Raw genomic sequence first — 19,779 nt, 5'->3', positions numbered from 1 at the left:
CAAAAAAAGGTTTCTGAAATCATTAGGGAGAAATAAGTTTTCATACAAAGGAATAAGAATCACTAAATCACAGAAATCCTCAGTAATAGCCAGACAACCATGGATTATTGCTACCAGAATGCTAAAAGGGCATGAGTCTCACTTTAGAAGTTTGTATTTGATTCATTTTTTAAAATGAATTGTAAGGGTAAAATAAATTCATCTTTACAAGACATGAAATTTCAATAAATATTTTGTCCATTTTTATGGGTTGCTAGAAGATGTTATTAAAAAAGGGTTAACTGAAAATAAAAAAGTTTTAGCAAAAAATAGAAAGAGTTTCAAAAGAAAAAAAATATTTACACGTTACTAGGCTCTCTCTAGTTGCCTCACTTATTGCAGTATTTCCAGTCAGGTATTTCTAAAGATAGAGAAGAAGTGCTCATATTATGTATGTAAAAATTAAAAGGAAGTTGTCGGGATTTGTTGTGGATCAAAAGTAGGTGCATCTTATCTTCACCTTCATTTTAGTTTATATAAAAAACATCAAAAATTTCAACAAAACATCAGATTACATTCAAAGACTATTCAAAATCAAACTTCAGAGTTGCAGATATTTTTCACACTTTTCTCTACAGTCATTGAGATTTTATATGATGATTCTATGTCTTAACTCTTAGTGCCATCCCCCCACCCTTAACACATTCATACACAGAACAACAACAGGAAAAAAAAAAAAAACGAAACAAAACTGCTTGACAGAATAAAACTGTGAAGACATTAACTCATACCTAATAGCCATGGAAGCCTAATGACACAGAAAAGATCTGACAGAGATCCTCAGAGAATTGCAAATTGGTATGAACACAAGTTTCCCATTAGGAACATCATGTTATCTAGTTTTATACACAATTATCTGCATTTCCCAGTGTTAAAGACTTTGAAAACATAAATTATGGCTAAAACTTACAGGCGTTTATTGGATCTCAAAGGATATAGAACTTCCACTTAAAAAATGGGAAGAAGCATTTCCCTCTATCTATCTCTGCCCACCCTGCTCTCCACCCCCTGAATTGCCCTGAGTGATTGGATCTGCCAAAAGTAAGTAATGAAAACATCTCTGCTGGAAAGGTCTCGGTTCGATGTGCTGAGTTACATAAGACATGAGCAGACTCTAAGTCCTGCACATCTGTGGCTTCCCATGCCTGTCTGTAAAGTAATAAGCTAGCATTGACTACAGGTTTCTGGAAACATTAGAACAAAAAAATATGGTTCTTGGGGTTTTAAACAATGTATGCATATATGTGTATCTTATTTGGCAAATGAAGAGAGGAAGAAGGCATAATCTACAAAGGATCATATCGTTTGTGCCCCAAAGAATCCTTATACTCTGATCTCTTTCCTTGCAGTTGAAGACATGGGCTTTCTGTAGCCACAGCTTTCCCATTCATGAAGTTAACCAAGGTCAGGTTGACAATATTGTGGAAAAAAAATATTGTACCTGTAATTGTCTTCATTCTTTTTCGATTGCTTAAACAAAATATCAGTGGCTGGGATTTTTATATATTAAAAATAACTTTCTTTACTCACAGTTCTGGAAACTGAAAAGTCTGAGATGAGGTTGCAGTATTGTCAGTTATAGCAAAACCTCACTGCAGATAAATGGAAGGGAAGTGAGTATGTGGAAGGAAAAACATATGTTCTAGAAGGGGGGCAAGAAAGCAATATAATAACCTGCTCTCATGGAACTACATTAGTCTTTGATTCTTCATAACCCCAAATTCTTCTTAACAGCCCTGTCAACACACTGGGGGCCAAACCACAATTTGACTTTGAGTGTGGACAAACTATGCCAGTACTGAGCATGTAAAGACCTTATATTTTTTTCCCCTTGTCACTATTCTTAAAACAATACAGTATAGCAACTATTTGCCAACATTTATTGTGTTAGGCATTGGAAGCAATACAGAAGCGATGTACGGTATACGACAGAATGTGCATAGGTTTATGTAAATCCTACGCCATTTTATAAATGGAATTTGAGCATCTATGGATTTTGGTACCAGCAGGGGCTCTAGAACCAATCTACAACTGTACTCTTTTTCCCAATTAAATGATATTCAGCCTTAATCAGAGTGGCCTGTGTCAATAATACATATTATCATGTGCTTAATGTTTTATATATAGCATGGTATAGAACCATGACATTTTGAATGGCTTCTGTGTCATGATACCATTATTTCTCAAAAAGAATGAAATTAGGCAAAATGCTGATAAGCTAAATAATTGTATAATTCTGTTAATGGCATAGCATGGCAGTGGTTAATAGAACAGCATTTACATGTAAATTCCAGGATGATATCTCTGTAATTATTTCAACTTTACATGCTTTAACTTGCTTTTCTAAAGGAAATTAGTGGCATTTACATCGAAGTTTGGTTTTTGAGGATGAGATGAACAAAATTTTGGAAATCCCTTAATATAGTATCTGTGCATTAAAAGGCGTTGAATAAATAGTAATCTTATGATCAGGAGGCTCACTCTGCTGAACTGACAATAAGAAACCCTCTTCTTATCCTAATGTTCATTTGCATCTGCATATGGCAGTTATTTTTCCTCTTGAAGGAAGGCAATGTTTTAAAGTCAGAAAATAAGGCAGTAGGTGGCAAAATACTTGGTGGCCTATGTGTGCCCTGGAGGTGCTGAGGTTTGTTGTATTATAAATAATACCGTTCACGTTATCCCTCCTGAGTTTCTGCAGCATGGTAAAGGTAATAATGTGTAACTGATGGAATTTCAAATAAAGCATTATTAAAATATTTGCTCAGTGACCTTTTTGCTCTTTACCTTTTGTCTTTTTGTGGCTGTTAACACTCGGGTGCAATCTCCATCCATCTTACATGTTTCTTTCAGTTCTACTCATGATAAGCCTTTAATTGGTTCAGGACTCCTATTTCTTTTCAGAACCAGAAAAAGATATGGGACAGTACTTGTTAAGAAGTTTCTGTCTTATTTAGGGCAATCCAGGCTTGGAGAATGACACATTGGTGAGTAGATGGCTCATTACAGAAGGAACAAAACATTAGTCAGCTTCTCATGGTATATGAATTACAATGAGTACTTTAGAAGACCTTTTGTATTCTGCCACCTAGCAGGGTGCCATATGGTAAAATCCTTCCTTGATACTAAAGGATGCTGGTGCCCATGTGGGGTGCTAAATCTGTTAGTGGTATTTCATTCCTGACAACGAAGAATGCTGAGATAGTCTATAAACCTATTTACATATTTATGAGATGCTCAGGACATAACTCAAAGATTGGAAACTTTTAGAAGAAAACAGCAAAGGAGAGCAGGAGCAAAAAGCTTTTTTTTTTTTTTCTTCAGAAAAAAGGCTTGAAAATAACAAGAAAAATTAGCTTCTCATGATCCATGGATTAGGGATGACTCAGATCATTCTCACAATAACCGTCTGTTTCCACAAGACAAAAAAAAAAAATCCAAGGTAACTCAGAGAACTGAACTTTTGCTTAATTTTGCTTAATAATGGTGAGGATGAGTGGGTACTTGCTAGGTTGGCTATGCACATGAAAATTTCAGATGCTAGGTTGGTGGTGTAAGGAATGAGATTCACTTACATCCTATGTAAATAATATTTCTTTTGGAGTAGATTTATAAAATTAAGAATAACAATATTAGAAGTTTCCATTAAGCCTGGCTTGGTGGTACACATTTGCAAATCCCATACTTGAGGAGGCTAAGACAGAAGGGTCAGGAAGATTGCAGGTTTGAAGATGGCCTCAGCTATTTAGTGAGGCCTTCTGCAACTTAATGAGACCTTGTTTCAAAAACAAAGAATGAAAAATAAGGCTGGGGTGTGGCTCAAAGCAAAGGTAGAATGCCCTTGGGTTTAATCCCCAGTATTTAAAAAAAAAAAAAAAAGAAAAAGAAAAAGAAGAGTTTTCATTGATGGAGAAGTGATTTTCATAAGTAACAGAGTATGCTATAATTCAATGTTTATGTCAACTGTGAATTTACCTTTTTCTTAGCAGAAGGAAAATATCCCGTAACATCAGTTCATTACTGGAAGAAGAAAATAGAAAGGGAAACATTTCAAAAAAAAAAAAAAGAAAGAAAGAAAGAAATAGACCTAAAGGATAACAGGAAATCAATTGTGAAATTGCACAAATGAAAATCCACAAAGCCTGAAATACATTAAAGAAATTTTATGTGTTTTAAAAGGATATTCTTCTTGATCTCACAACATGGCATAATATATTAATATTTTACCCCATTCATCTACAAATACTTAGAAATTTTGCATAAATTAAAACAATAAGAAGTGAATAGTAAACAAATGTAAAATGAAAAAGAGCAATGATCTTAACCAGAGTTAAGAGAAATATCAAATTCAAAGTTATAAGAGTACAGTTAATAGTTAACTTATATAGATAACTCTATTGAAAAAAAATATGCTTCACTTTAAAGGAGATGAAAGTTTTCATTTAATTTCCCAGTTGTGCAAAACTGAAACAAACAGTAAAAGTGATTAATCACTCATCCCTATGTTGATCAACAGACAATAACAAAACTGCAGACATCGCAGGTGTCTGGGTCATTAGTAAGAGACAAGTGCTTTCATCCCTGAATGGGTGAACTACTTTTAATATTGTTCTGCCTCCTCCATATTGCTTAAAATGTTGAATTTCAACTATGATTTACACAGATACAGAGGTGCTTGAGATTTAGCCAATGTGTTTACATGCATACTGATGGTAGAGCCAATGAAATAGTTTTAGATGATGATGGATATAAATATGATTTTGAGATACTTGAAAAATTGTAATGTGATTTGTTCCATTCAGCATTTTGCAGCTATAATTTAAGAGACTGACCATGTAATTTAGAGGAAAGAAGATTTGAGTTTTTATCATTGGGGACCACAGATCTCAGGGCATGGCAGCAAGAGATTGTAGAAAGGGAGAACACATGGGCTGTTCTCACATCATGGAGGGTGGAAGGATGAAAGAGAACAAGGAGAGAAGGAACAAAATATAATGCCCAAGGCTGCACCCCCAGAAGCCCACCTCCAGCCACACCCTATTGACCTACAGGGTACCACCCATATAAGTCCATTATAATGGATTTATCCACTTCTGGGATTATAACCCTCAAGATAAAATTATATCAACTCCAAATACCAATGTATGAGTCTTTCAAGGGGCTATTCTATATCTAACTATAAAGTGATAAAAAATTTATCTTATTTCTAATAGTGACACCACAGCTGTTGCCAATACTGTGGAATTTTTTCTGCCTACATCCATGATCAGATGATATAGTACATTCCAGTTACAGCTTAATCAAAATGAGGATATAACTTTCTCATAAAGTTCTAGACCTTTAAAATCTATCTTTGTGTCTCAGAAAGTATTAGGTCACAGATTAAGAACCTCTATCTTAAATTATTTAACATTTATATGATCCCTATAAAGTAATAATTATTGTCATTTAAATGATGGGAAAACTGAGAAATAGTGGTTTGAATCCTTTTCCCAATATCACATAATAGATAAACTGTGGAGCCTCAAATAACAAAAGAAAACTGACTTCACCATACTTTTCTTTATTTTTTTTAAATTTGAGATAAATTCTCTGCACTTCTATGTATTCGTGCATGCAGATGGCCCTAATCTATTCAGCCGGTTGTTCTCTCTAGCAGTTCATGTATTATAATGCTTTCATAGAAGTTTTATAATATTTTCAATATTCAGTAGGGGAATTAAGCATGGTGGCACAAGCCTGTAATCCCAGTAGTTGGGACACTGAGACAGGAGGATTATAAATGCAAGGCCAGTCTCAGCAATTTAGACACTGTTTCAAATTAAAAAAAAAATAAAACGATATAGTGCAGAGGTATGACTCCGAGGTAGAATGTATCTGGGTTCAATTCTCAGTACTCTTCCCCCCAAAAAGCAGTAGAACAATTTACATGTCAATATCCTATACATGTTTTTAAGTATTCAAATAAAAATGTAAGCATTTTATACTTAAATTTAAATTAATCTTTAGTTTCAAATTTTAAGTTATTTGAATTTGAGAAGAGTTTTAAAAATTCAGGTCCACTGAGGTATAATCACATACCTGGCTAAATTTCTCCTTCTCTGAGGTAGGGCTGAGAAGTTGTATTTATGCATAAAACATTGTTAATGGAGTCATATAGCATGCCCATTTCCCAGATGTTATCTGATTCTTCTTTGTAGACAATCCCCTCCTCTCTAAAACCTAAAAAATGTTACAAGTAAACATTAAGCAAGAGAAAAATGAAAAGGTTTTTAATCAAACCAAATAAGTAAATATAGCCCAGAAGATCAAAGTTTGACAATTGCATTATATTTTAGTTGCTATACAAAAACCTCTTTAAAGAAATAAGAAAAATAAATTTAAATAGTTAGGAGCAATATTATTTAACAATAATAATGGACCACTCTAACTAAGGCAGATTAAATAATAAGAAATAAATTTAAGTTTTGAGAAGAACTGTGGTGGATTAAGTTTGGTAATAGAATAGCATAAACAAAGTAGGGATGATGTCATTCACAATGAATAGAGGTATCATAAAATGTGTGTACTTTATCCCATTATCACATTGTATCCCAGAAATATCTACTCTTTTGGATATAATGAGAACAAGAAGGAAACCTGTTACTCTGGACCAGTCTTGGATATCAAAAAAATATGCATACTACAATGAAAATAAGAAAAATAAATTTAAGAAATAAAAAATATTTTCTTTGTGTTAACCAATGATACTCTGATACAGTTAGCTATACTTCTAAAAGTTCTGATACATAATTTAATAAAATTTTAGCAAATCTAGTTTTTCTCCTATAGTTTCAAGCATATTTTTTTTCTATTAGAGGTATCAAAATAAGCAGGGCATAGTGGTCCATATCTGTAGTCCAGTTACTCAAGAGGATGGGGCAGGAGGATCACAAGTTAGGGTTAACTTGGGAAACTTAGAAAAAGATCCCACTACAAAATAAAAATAAAAAAGGGCTGTGGGCCAACCCAGATCACCATCAACAGATGAATGGATAGCAAAACTGTGGGAAATACACACAATGGAATTCTATTCAGCCATAAAGAAGAACAAAATTATGTCATTTGCAAGGAGATGGAAAACCCTGGAGAACATTATGTTAAGTGAGATCAGCCAAGCACAAAAGAAGAAGATACATATGTTTCCTCTAATATGCCCAAACTAGGAAACACAAAGAATACCAGTGGAACTCCAGTTATTGAAGGGGAAATACTAGCTAAGTTTGGATGGTAAGATAGGAGAGGAGGAAGGTCGGTCTTGATTAACGAGGGTCTACACCTGAACATGTGTAAAATTATGAATAGGTCATGGTTAACCTGGACAGCCATTGGTGGGAGGGGGGAAAGGAAAACGGGGGCGGGGGGGGCATCAAATATAGTGTAAATGTATACTATTTATGTTCAATAAAAAAATTGTTTAAATAAAAAAAAAGAAATGTGAGATAGAAGATGCCCATAAAAAAAAAAAAGGCTGTGGGTTTAATCCTCAGTGATGAAAATAAATAAATAAAAGAAGAAAAGATAGAAATGAAACCAAAACCACCTTTTTTAAGAGGGTAAAATAAAGCACATACAGTAGCAATGGTGATTTATCCAATTCATTGCTTTTTTCACTTTTGTGGAAAAGTTTTATTCTATCGGAAAAAAACTTGTAGCAAAGAATAGAACTTTCTAAAACTTTATGGGTGAGAGAAAAAAAGCTATTTACAGATGTATCACATTTCTTTTGTATTATTAATAGCATATCATATGACCTTTTTTCACTTCAAAAATTTTTTCTTTATTGCCTTCTATTTTTTTTCTTTTTTTAAAGTTTTTATTAGTACAATCCACTCATACATCTTAATGGAATAAAAGATGGTGGAGCCATACATGCACACATCACCCAATTAGCCCTCACCCAATCCCCACCCCATTCCTTCCTCATCCCTCCTTCTCATGCTTGGTTTAGTGATTGACTTTGATATATTTAAGTACAACATGTGCTTCAGAGAGTTTCCCTCTTCCCCCTTTCCATCCCCTTAGTTAGGTCACCTTATTTGCTCCTTTATAGGATCTCCTTCACCTAGAGTTCCTCCTGTTACCCATTTCTCCCTAGCTTTTGCATATTAGAGAAACCATCCAATTTCTTTTTTTTTTGTGACTGACTAATCTCACTTAGCATAATGTCCTCCAGTTCCATTAATTTCCTTATAAATGATGTAATTGTGTTTTTTCTTTATGGCTGAGTAAAATTCCATTGTGTACATATCCCACAGTTTTGTAATCCATTCATCTGTTGATGGACATCTTGGTTGGTTCCAGAGTTTGGTATGGTGAATAGTGCAGCTATGAACATGGGTATGCATGCATTCGTTTCTTATGCCAAACATTTGGGCAGGGATCTGCTTCACTATCATGCCATTCCATTCTCAGTTCACTGCAGTCTCACTTCCACATCTGCAGAAACTATTCTTAATTCAGACATTATGAACTCCCTAATGTAAGAGCCATTTTCAGTCTTATTTTTTGTGACTTTATTCCTTTACCTATTTTAATACTGTAGATCCCTCCCTATTGCTTAAAACGTTCTGCTACCTTCATTTCTATATCCCAATACATAGTTATTAAATAAAACTGGCCAATAATTTTCTTTTAAATGATTTTGAGTTATCTCTATTTCTATTATCTTGTGAATACTGGCACACTCAAATTTTCTACCTACTGAATAAATGTTTTTATACTAAGTTTCTCCTTAAGAGATCACCACACCTTTCTGACTTTGACTCCTGCTTATATGCTTTTATGACTTCAACATCCTGGCATTCACTATAATCTCTCTTGAGAATATTAAAGAAATTTATCCACCTAAACTCTCTGTCTCTCAAGTTTGATCCTGTAGGGTGTTTTTTAAGTCAAAATGTCTAATATACAGCTGATCATATTTTCCAAACCATTTCTCCTCCTAAATTTACATGTCAATTTCTAGCTCCACCAATGGCCCAGTCACCTAATGAAAAATCTTGTGTCATTTTTAACAGTTCCTCAGCTATACCTTTATACCTAATCTACAAGTCCTACTGGTGGTTCTATTTAGTAATCATGTGTTGAATCAGGGTGACCATTTATTTATGAGTCCATTCTGCCTATTTAGACCTTAATCTTTCTGGGCCAAGAATGTTATCTTCTAAGCCCTTAGACATCTTCTAGGCCCTTAGACTCCATCCTCTATACTGTCAACAGTTTTATTTATCTAAAATGTAGATCTTCCTCCTGTGTGCTTTGTGCATTAAAAATAATAGTTCTTAAAAACACTGAACACAGGATGAGAAGCCATCATTACATGTTTGGGTCCAGATGCTTCCCACTGCCTGATTTAAACACACAAAGACTATTGTTTCTTCCTCTGCTATACAACTTTCTTTTAGATGCAGCTCATGTATCAACTCATCCAAACATTCTTTTAACACCTGTGCCTTATTAGCTTAACTGCAACTCATCTTATTTATCACAACACCCAAAAACAATGCAATTATAAAATTTTGAACAGTGTAATAAAATATTTTGTGTTATTCTCTCTTCTCTTTTCACTCATGTCTCCAAATTATAAAGATTCTTTAAAAGGACTCTCCTGTTTCTTCTTTGTTGGTTACATAACTTGGCATTTACCTGATGTGTAATACAGTGTAAGAAAATGACTGAAATGAAATGAGAAAAGCTTACATGGGTTGTCTTATTAATGTGTAGTTGACAGAAAATATTAAAAATATTTAGTTATTTAAATTCATTTTGTAGCTCTTTACTTAATATCAAGAATATTCATATATCAGGAAGAGATCCCAGTTAAAGTAGAGATCTCACTCTATGATTCCAACTATAGTGTGCCTATGGTAGAGTGTAATTTACAGTTCCTGAACTAATAGAATTATCACTACTAAATAATAATCTATGTATGGATATAAAATGTTATATCTATGTGGACTATATCTGCAGATAGGTAGATAGATAAATAGACAGATTATTAATTTGCTTTTTAGCATTTTATTTCTTGGAATCTCTAGAATTTGATTTATTCTCCAAAATTACCAATGAAGATGGTTTGACAGGCTACAAAAAAGAAAACAGAATTCAATTTATATCAACTTATATAATCAATAACTTTAGATAAGTCAGTATGCACAAAAAGACATGTATGTATATACACAATATGTATATACACATAATTAATTTTAACACATACACATATATTTGAATGTAAGTTCATATATATATGTAGATGTACACAATATGTTATATTCAATTATCTAAGACTTCTAAACTCAGTCATTTTAGTTCTGATCTTGATTCCCTCCTACAGGGCTATGTACTTTTTCTTTCATGTTCTCCTTCCCTGATTAGACTTTTTAAGCACTTACCAAAGAAACTTGTGATTAATGACAGTTGGGACTTAGTGGATTTGAAGGACAAAGGCTTGCTTCACCAGTTAAGGGAATGAGCTAATCAAAATGAAGAAGTGCAGGGTGAGAGAACAGGGAGAAAAACGCACGCCGTGGATCTATATGGATTCGCTTGAAGTGATGAGCCAAACTGTTAACTTTTCATTTACTGCATCACAAACTTGACACAACCTTTGCCTGTATTAAGAATAATGGAGCAGCTCTTATAAAAAAAAGTATAAAACTTCTCAAATTAAGCCTCCCCTTTTTATTTTTATAGCTTCTGGTTGGTATGAGTCCAGCTTCTTCACAGTAAATGTTTCACAATATCTTTCACAGATTGAAAAGTTTTCCACCTCCACAGTTACAAATCCTACTATAACAAACCAAACTGGCTGCCTCTTCAGGGACCATACTTCATACTTCAGCACAAAATTGAGAATGAACTTTTTTATTTGCTGAAAAGGTGACACAATTTTCTTTTATATGGCATGGTCTTATTCTTTACCTTTCCAGTGACCTCAGAGGCATGAGGGTCTCAAATATCTCATGCTAGATTGTTTGTGAAGTCAAGATGAATCTCTCTTGAAAAGAAAGCAGACATCTTTTTTGGTTGAAAGATGCCAGGGAGCAGTCAGAGTTTGCCATGGTGTTATCTGCAATGTGTTTCATCAAAAACTTACACTATTGATAGAAATTTGGCCTCAAGTAATCTAACCCACTTACTTATATGTTCTTTCTTTTCAACAAATTTTGGAAAAATGAAAAAAAGAAAGGATTAGAAAAGCAAATATGAAGTTATTGTTTTCAGACAAAATATTGTACAAGGGGTTTTACTATACTTGAATTTTTGTGTGTGTGGTACTGGGTGAAACCCATGGGCTTTCTACCTCTGGGCTACACCCCAGCCCTATTTTATAATTTATTTGGAAACAGGGTCTCACTAAGTTGCTGAGAGCCTCACAAAGTAGCTGAGGCTGGCTTTGAACATGTGCAATCCTCCTGTCTCAGCCTCCTAAGTACTGGGATTACAAGTGTGAGTGTGTGCCACCATGCCCACCTTTATACTTGAAAAATTCAATGTAGCCTGGGAGATTGATTTTCTTTTGTTAATTTCTCTCCAGTAAAATTTTATCTGTATATATCCTTAAAGTATGCTAGTCTTATCTTGTAAATGATTACATGGACCAAGCTGAATGAAGGACAGCTAGAAGGGAAAACAACACAGAAAAAGTAAATAGCAATCTACAAAAAAAAAAGTCCAGGTCAGGAACTAAGATAGCTGAGTTCAGAAGTTTCAGATAATTGAGAAACTATTATTTCTGTTTTTCCTTTCTGGAAATCCTCCTCTTTTTCATTAGTTTTCTCAGAGAACACTTGTTCCATGTAGAAGTCTCCAGGGGGCAATGAGAAACATCTATTCCCTGGACAAGTTGCTTTATGGCTCCAAGGCAAGAATGGGAACAATGTTTCTAAAGCTGTTCTTGGACATCTGATGCCTGTTTGATTTGGCAAAGTCAATGGCTAGTACTTTTCCTTCAGTCAGTTTGTACCCCCTTTTCTACTCTTCACTCTTCTCAGACACAGAAGCTCCCCACAAGTTCATAGCATTTTCAAACATTTTCCAATGTTCACTTTATCCTCTGATTAACAGGGCTTTTTATACTAATATACAAAAATATTTTTACAAATTTCTGTTTTTAAAATAACTCATGTTTCAGGAACCCATTGGATAAATACTAATTTTTAGGTGCAGTCTTTAAAAACCACTTTTATATATTATTAGTTTTATTAATATGACTTATCTCAGGAAGGATTCAAGTTTCTTATCTCTTTATTGAAATGTGATGTGTTTTCAATGTAGCCCATTTGCTTCTGCAGTCAATTCATCTTTTGCTCAACTTAGAACTTTAGAAGGCAAAAGAATTATATAGCCCAAAAAAATACATTTCTGAAACTAATTCTAAAATAAGTTTTGAAAAGACACAAAATGCAGGACAGCAAAAACAAGGTTGAAAAAAATGAAGTGGGAGAAATGAAAATATTTGATTGTAGGACCTAACACAATGCTGCAGTAATCAACACATTGTACTATTAATGAACAGATAGACACATAGATCAACAGAATAAAGAGAGAGTCAAGAAATAGACCTGCACAAATATGGCAAATTGATTTGCAACAAAGATGTAAAGGCGATTCCCTAGAAAATAGTGAATTCTATTAACAAATTATGTTGCAACAATTGGGCAACTCTATAAAAAATGAATATTAATCTAAAGTCTTTTTACATGCAAAAATAACTGAACATAAATCAGGTCTAAATATAAAATATGATATATAAAATTTTAGAAGAATGCATAGGATAAATTAGCGTAGAAGTGGTTAGGAAAAGGGTTCTTAAAGATTATGAAAACATATTCCATTAAGAAATATTGATAAAATAGATTTGATCAAAATAATCTTTTGCTCCACTAAAAGAACTACAAAGAGAACCCAAACACAATCCAGAGACTAAGATAATATATTTTGAAAGCATATATCTATCTGATCAAGACCTTGAAACTAGAATAGATTGAGAACTCATTACATTCATTTTTATTGTAAGGAAGCACAAAATCAATTTGAAAATGAACAAGAGACTTATATAAACACATAAGTAAAGAGAACATATAGATGGAAAATAAATACATGAAAGGATGCTCAAATCAGAACATCAGTTTAACATCACTGGGGAAATGTAAAATTGAAATGACATAGTTTTACCTACACATGAGCATCATACAATTATGTATTTACTCTAGAGAAATAAAAAAAGTTAAGCTCATGCCTGTGTCTCACTTGGTAAACACAGAGCAGCAGCAGCAACAGCAACATCTTGGCCATGCAACCTATGGGCAGGCAGTTGCCATCACTGCAGATTCCAGAAACCCCCAGCAAAGACATAGTTTACAAGCCATCCCTGTGGAAGACTACCTTGTGTGGCCACAGGGACTTGCAAGGCAAGAAAATAGTCACCTGGATCTGAGACTTTGCAAATCACCCCTGCAGAGGTAGAAGAGAGGGCTACTGTCTGACACTTGGGAAACATGAATTATCAGACAGCCTCTAAAGACATTCAGGCCAGAGAGACTTGCAGTCTTCAGTTCATTGAGCCCTTTTTGGGTCTCCAGGAATCATAGCAAGATGTGTAGCGATGGTGTTGGAAGGATGCTAATAACTCAACCCACCAAGTTGTAGGCTCAAAAAGCAATAAACTTGTACCTGGCACTATTTGGGCCCTACAAGCACCAAAGCCAGATGCCAACATGGACTCACATGATTGCAGCCACCCAAAGAAGCAGTGGTATCCCTGGAACTAAAACACTGAGCCACTCAAGTTCCAGGCTTAGAACTATACAAATTCTCACTGCCAGATCTTGGACCTTGGGCAGAGAATGGTGGTGGCACCATATTGGCCAGGTTGTGCCTGGAGACCAGGAGACCAGTAGAGTTTCACTTGAACATAGTTACAGTCTGGAAACTCAACACTCTCTCTACCAGCAGAATTTATCCTGGCATGCATGCATGGTAGTGTCTGACAGTAGCTCAGGTACCATATCATAACAAGCAGATCAGCGGTTATCTCCCAGGGGCCATCAAAGCACAGTGAGCCAAGCCATAAGGTTGGAAAATAGCAATATCTTTTTTTTCTTAGCTTAAACCCACTAGTCACAGATATACTCTGCAGTACCATGGGCTCATAATCAACAGATCAGTGGTGGTGTCCATGAAGCATTTAATTACAACAAGCAGTCTGCAGGCTCTGAAAAGATCATCATAGTCTTTGGCCTAGCAAAGTTTGGGCCTAAATAACATGGCAGCCTACAGCCAATTAGAGGCTCTTGTTTTTTGGCACTAAGAACAATATATATCTAGTTTAAAGAGACTCTGCAATACAACCTAAAAGTTTAATTATGAGTCAGATTGAGAGAGGACCATCATAGGCTTTATTATAAAGGTATAACAACTAGACACAGCATTCACACACAAAGAATAAGATTCCAAGACAACAGAAACACAAACCTGAGAACTCTAAAAATATGAGAATGAGGAACACTAAGGAAACTATAAACTTCCACAACTCAATAACTAGGAAGATTACTAATATTGATATGCAGAAAAAACAAGAAGAAAAATTCTGAATTTTTATCTTTAATATGATGAAAGGCCTCAAAGAAAATGTATAGGACATGAAGGAGGAAATTGAGGCTGTAAGAAAGACTGACAAAGAGACTTTGAACAAAATGAAGAAGAAAATAAATGAATTAAAGACCACAATAAAAACCAACTCTGACAGGCTAGGCCAAATGGAAAAGAGGGTATCCATCTTGGAAGAGAGTTCATTCAAACTGAAAACAGTCAACAATATACAGAAGACAGTACAACATAGTCTGAACAGCCAAGAAACAGGAAAATATAAAGTGTCCTACTTTATGTATAAAAGGCATTGAAGAAGGTCTAGAAGAATAAACCAAGGGTATCACAAAACTTATCAGAGAAATAATTTTAGAGAATTTTTAATTTTTTATTTATTTTTTATTTTTAATATATTTTTATTAGTGCATTTTATTTATACATCATAATGGGGTTAAAAAAAAAAAAAACTAGTGTAGACATAAATGCACACCTCACCCAGCCAGCCCCCACCCAGTCCCCACCTCACTCCCTCCTCATCCCTTCCTCCCATGCTTGGTTTTTTTTTTTTTTTAACAGTTTTTTATTGAACATAAGTAGTATACATTTATACTATATTTGGTGCCCTCTCCCCCCCGCCCTCTTTCCCCCCCCCCACCAATGGTTGTCCAGGTTAACCATGTCTTATTCATAATTTTACACATGTTCAGGTGTAGACCCTCATTAATCCAGATCAGTCTTTCTTCTCTCCTATCTTTCCATTAAAACTTAGCTAGTATTTCCCCTCTAATATCTGGGGTCCTACTGGTATCCTTTGTGTTTTCTAGTTTGGGCATATTAGAGGAAACATGTCTATCTTCTTCTGTTCTTGGCTGATCTCACTTAACATGATGTTCTCCAGGGCTTTCCATCTTCTTGCAAATGATATAATTTTGTTCTTCTTTATGGCTGAATAGAATTCCATTGTGTGTATTTCCCACAGTTTTGCTATCCATTCATCTGTTGATGGTGATCTGGGTTGGTTCCATATTTTGGATATTACAAATTGTGCTGCTATGAACATAGGTATGCATACGTTGCTGTATTTCTCTGAATTCAACCCCTTTGGTAAGATACCTAGGAGTGGTATAGCTGGATCATATGGTGGATCTATTCCCACCTTTCTCAGGAATCTCCACACAGATCTCCATAGTGGCTGAACTAGTTTGCACTCCCACCAACAGTGTAAAAGAGTTCCTCTTTCCCCACATCCTCGCCAGCATTTGTTGTTGTTTGATTTCTTTATGCTTGCTACTCTGACTGGGGTTAGATGGAATCTCAGTGTAGTTTTGATTTGCATCTCCCTGATGGCCAGTGATGAAGAACATCTTTTCATGTATCTATTAGCCCTTTGTATCTCTTCTTTTGTGAAGTGTCTATTTAGTTCATTTGCCCATTTCTTGATTGGGTTGTTTGTTTTGCTAGTGTAGAGCCTTTTGAGCTCTTTGTATACTCTGGATATTAGCCCCCTATCAGAATGGTGGCTGGTAAAGATCCTTTCCCATTCTGTAGGCTTCCTCTTTAGGTTATTGATAGTTTCCTTTGATGAGAAGAAACTTTTTAGTTTGATGTTGTCCCATTTGTTTATTCTTGCTTTAATTTCCTGAGCTTTGGAGGTTTTGTTGAGAAAGTTACTGCCTGTGCCAATATGTTGTAGTGTTGAACCTATGTTCTCCTCTACTAACTTCACCGTCTCAGGTCTAATTTCTAAGTCTTTAATCCATCTTGAGTTGATTCCTGTGTTTGGTGAGATATAGGGGTTTAGATTCATCTTTTTACAAATGGTTAGCCAGTTCTCCCAGCACCACTTGTTGAAAAGGCTGTCTTTTCTCCAGTGTATGTGTTTGGCCCCTTTGTCAAAGATTAATTGACTAAAGATGTGTGGGTTTGTTTCTGTATCTTCTATTCTAATCCACTGGTCAGTATATCTGTTTTTGTGCCAGTACCATGCTGTTTTTACTACTATTGCTCTATAGTATAGTTTGAAGTCTGGGATTTTAATGCCTCCTGTGTGTTTCTTGTTATTGAGAATTGCTTTGGCTATTCTAGGTCTTTTCCTTCTCCATATCTATCTAGCAAAACTATTATTCAAGATCAATGGGGAAGCCATGCTTGGTTTAATGTTTGACTTCAATATGAATAAGGACATTATGTGCTTTAAAGAGTTTTCTTCTCCCCTCCTCCCACCCCCACAGTTAGGGTCCCTTATTTACTCCTTTATAGGATCTCCTTTTTTACCTGGAGTTTCTCCTATGACCCCTTTCACCCTAGCTTTCACATATTAGGGAAATCATCTGATTCCTTATTTTTTGCAACAGAATAATCTTGCTTAGCATAATGTCCTCAAGATCCACCCATTTTCCTGTAAATATCGCAATTGTATTTTTTTTAATGGCTGAGTAAAATTCCATTGTGTACATATCCCACAGTTTTGTAATCCATTCATCTGTTGATGGATATCTTGACTAGTTCCATAGTTTGACTATGGTGAATGGTGTAGCTATGAACATAGATACATATGCATTAGTTTGGTAGTTTGATTTCCTTTCCTTTGGGTTAGATATCCAGAAGTGATATTGCTGAATCAAATGGTAGATTTTGTTCCATTCTTCTGAGGATTCTCCATACTGTTTTCCAAAGTGGTTGCACTAATTTTTAGTTGCAACAACGTTTCAGAGTTCCCACTTCTCTGCACACTCACCAGCATTTGTTGTTGTTTATGTTTTGAATGATTGCCATTCTAGTTGGAGTTAGGTGAAATCTCAAGGTAGTTTTGATTTGCATCTCTCTGATTGCCAGTGATGTTGAGCATTTTTTCATGCATTTATTGGCCATTTGAATTTCTTCTTTCATGAAGTATATATTTAGTTCACTTCCCAATTTTTTGCTTTTTAAACCACATTTACTAGTTCACATAAATATATGAATATATGAAAACAAATATATCTATCTTCCATTTCTGTTTCATTAGCATGATTTATCATCATTTTTAATAAACAAACTATTGTAAATATCCCTAAGTTGAATTTTAAAATACAAAATAGGTTAATAAATAGCCAAACATGTCAACCACTGAAAGGACTGTTTTTTGGTTGAAATTAAGAAACTGATTTGCAACATTAAAACAAATTTCATTCGTTAAAAACACCATTTAAACTTGATCTCAACTTATTTTAGAAAGCACTTAAATTTCTACATAAAATTTGCAAAACTTCAACTAACTAAAGAACAAATAAAACATCAAAACACAGGTTTATATTTTAATAATTCTACCAACTTCCATAAGTAAACAAGTGTATATCAATTCCCATTAGTACTGTGGTGAGGAATAAACTTTCCATTGGGACATTTTAATCAAGCTTGCTTTTGTATAGCAGGGGTAACTTCTAGTGGGAGTTAGAATATAGTCTGTTCTTGATGAAGAAAACACTAGACAGATATTACCTGATGCCTGGATAATTCTGAATGTAACAAAACCAGTGAGACACATTAAGATATTTCTCCTTTTCTTGAACTGTCAGGTCAACCTTGGAGGCTTTTTTCACTTTGAAATGAGGTAAGTTGTGCCACGTCATCATTCTAAAGTCAAAAAGCTACTAAAATATATTGAACTATAAAATTATGTAGTCCATAGTACAATAGGATATCTGCTAAGGTAAAGTTATATCTTGTAAGGTAGACTTTATCTTCAAGATAGGAATTAAGATCCTTCAACAGAGTGTAGATATCTTCTTTATTGGAGTGTCCATTTACTCACGTGATCCTGTATTCTAACCATTGCTGGACTGTGGCTTTCTCTTCGGCAGTGTTCCCCAGCAAACATTCCTTGTTGGCTTCCTTTACTAGGTAAGTTGCTATTGTAGTCAATCATGTTAGACTTGGACCATTGTTTGTTTGAAGAACTGGTATCTGTCGCTCGTCCTGGGTGCTGTACTTCACTTCCCCATTTTTTATTGGATAATTTTTGTTCTTTTAGTGTTGAGTTTCTTGAGTTCTCTGTATATTCTAGACATTAGTCCTCTATCAGAGGAGTAGGTGGCAAAAATCTTCTCCCATGCTGCTTGCTCTGGATTGAGGTTCTTGACCACTTCTTTTGCTGAACAAAAGCTCTTCAATTTCATGCAATCCCATGTGTTAATTTATCTTTTAGTTTGTTGTTCCTTTGGCGTCTTGTTGAGAAAGTTTTTATCTGTGCCTATGTGTTGCAGTGTTGGACCTATGCCCTCTTAAAGGAGCCTCAATGTCTTTGGTCTATTTTCCAAGTCTTTGATCCATGTTGAATGAGCTCTTGTACAGGGTTAGAAAGTTGGATTTATTTCCAATTTTCTGCATATTGTTAACCAGTTTCACAAACGCCATTTGTTGAATAGGCTTTTTTCCAGTGCATGTTTTTGGCCCCTTTGTCAAAATAAAATTGGCTGTAAGTGTGTGGACTTGTTCCTGGGTCTTCTATTTTGCTCCTTTTGCCTATGTATCAGTTTTTGTACCACTACCATGCTGTCTTTATTACAATGGCTTTGTAGTATAGTGTAAAGTCAGGTATTGTGATTCCTCCTACATGGTTTTGTTGCTGAGAACTACTTTGGCTATTCTGGGATTTTTGTTGTTCCAAATGAATTTAAGGACTGATTTTTCTGTCTGTGAGGAATGATCTTGGTAATTTAATGGGCATTGTGTTGAATCTCGAGATGGATCAAAGATTTAGAAATTAGACCAAAGACTGTGAAGTTATTAGAGGAGGGAATAGGCTCAACACTCCAACATATAGGCACAGGCAGTAACTTTCTCAATAAGACCTCCAAAGCACAAGGAAATTAAAGCAATAATTAACAAGTGGGACGGCATCAAACTAAAAAGTTTCTTTTCATCAAAGGAAACCATCAAGAACCTAATGAGAAAGCCTACAGAATGGGAGATCTTTACCAGCCACCACTCTGATAGAAGGCTAATATCCAGAATATACAAAGAACTGAAAAGACTACACTAGCAAAAAAAAAAAAATCTATAAATGGGCAACTGAATTGAATAGATACTTCACAAAAGAAGAAATACAAATGGCCAATAGATACATGA

General features: G+C 34.8%; 1 pseudogene across 1 annotated transcript in view; it reads right to left on the bottom strand.

Annotated features, from left to right (window-relative positions):
* Nucleotides 1–18,092: 18,092 nt before the first annotated feature.
* LOC308270979 (eukaryotic translation elongation factor 1 epsilon-1-like) overlaps nt 18,093–19,779 on the bottom strand; it is a 70,149-nt pseudogene continuing 68,462 nt past the window's right edge. Inside the window, exons 3-4 of the transcript in view lie at nt 18,319–18,675; nt 18,093–18,233 (exon numbers count right to left, since the gene is read on the bottom strand). The product of the transcript in view is annotated as a eukaryotic translation elongation factor 1 epsilon-1-like (transcript). The remainder of the gene's footprint in view (nt 18,234–18,318; nt 18,676–19,779) is intronic.

This window comes from Muscardinus avellanarius (assembly GCF_963383645.1).
Source record: "Muscardinus avellanarius genome assembly, chromosome: 12".
Lineage (NCBI taxonomy): Eukaryota > Metazoa > Chordata > Mammalia > Rodentia > Gliridae > Muscardinus > Muscardinus avellanarius.
The sequence above is the reverse complement of the archived record's forward strand: the minus strand, read 5'-3'. Positions and strand labels throughout refer to the sequence as shown.